The sequence below is a fragment of the Montipora capricornis genome, chromosome 9 (genome assembly GCF_036669925.1).
Source record: "Montipora capricornis isolate CH-2021 chromosome 9, ASM3666992v2, whole genome shotgun sequence".
NCBI lineage: Eukaryota > Metazoa > Cnidaria > Anthozoa > Scleractinia > Acroporidae > Montipora > Montipora capricornis.
The window spans coordinates 47,269,406-47,270,422 of record NC_090891.1 but is presented as its reverse complement, the minus strand read 5'-3'; positions in this window follow the sequence as shown (position 1 = coordinate 47,270,422).

The window sequence follows — 1,017 nt, the reverse complement described above, 5'->3', positions numbered from 1 at the left end:
TATGGGAAATGACTATCTAGTTTTAAAATCCAAACCCCCATGCCTGAACTCGCAGGATTCCGACCTGAGGCCTGTTTCTCAAAAGTCCCGAAACTTTACGGGCTGTTTTCGGGTGTCACAATTCCCTCTGTATCTCAAGACCGGAGAGGATTTAAGTCGTCAAACTCCACAGTCAGTTCGCTTTTTGTTATATTCAAAACGTGTGTAAAGATCGACTTTCCTGGACAAGCGGCATGAGGCGGCTGGTAGGTTTATAAATGGCTTTTCGGGCCCGAAAAGTTTTTGAGACTTTCGAGAAACGGGCCCCAGGGAATGTTTGCTCGATAACCCTCTCACTTAACCATCAGCGCCAGGTTGTTCAAAAGCCGATTAACTTAATCCAGGATTAGCGTTAACATTTAATTTGTTTCATGTTTTCAACTTTTTGGTAAAAACTTCTTTTGCTTATTATTAATTTTTTTCAAGATTGACTTCTTCTAATGTAAAGTTTTGCCGAATATCAGCGTTGACAGTAGGTTCAAGTATTTAATTAAAACAAACCCATTCTTTTGGCTCCACGTCACCTTGGATAAATTTTAGGAAAAACACTTTGCTCGATCAAGCACCTGATGAGAAAACCGAAACAATAATATTATTATTATATATTACTGACGACATAAGAAGCGACAAGCACAATTATAGCGCAAATTATGTGTTTAAATTTATTGATGCACTTTTGTTTTGACATGAAGTTAGGCAAACTTTTAAGACAAGTGTGCTTAACAATCGGTTAAACACAAGAACATTCTCCTTGCAGCAGGAAAGGAAGTCAGCAACAAATATTAATTTAAACACAGATTCTATTTTGTCTGTGAAACAGCACAATATTTTAGTCAGTTTCTCACTTCACAATTCACTTTAGCATTTTTTTCGAAAAGACTTCAATTCTCAGGTCTCTTTCAGGAAAAATAGTTTTCTCTTCTTTGTGCGAGCTAGTTGTCTTGGTAATGCACTAATGACATGACATTTGAAATTTTA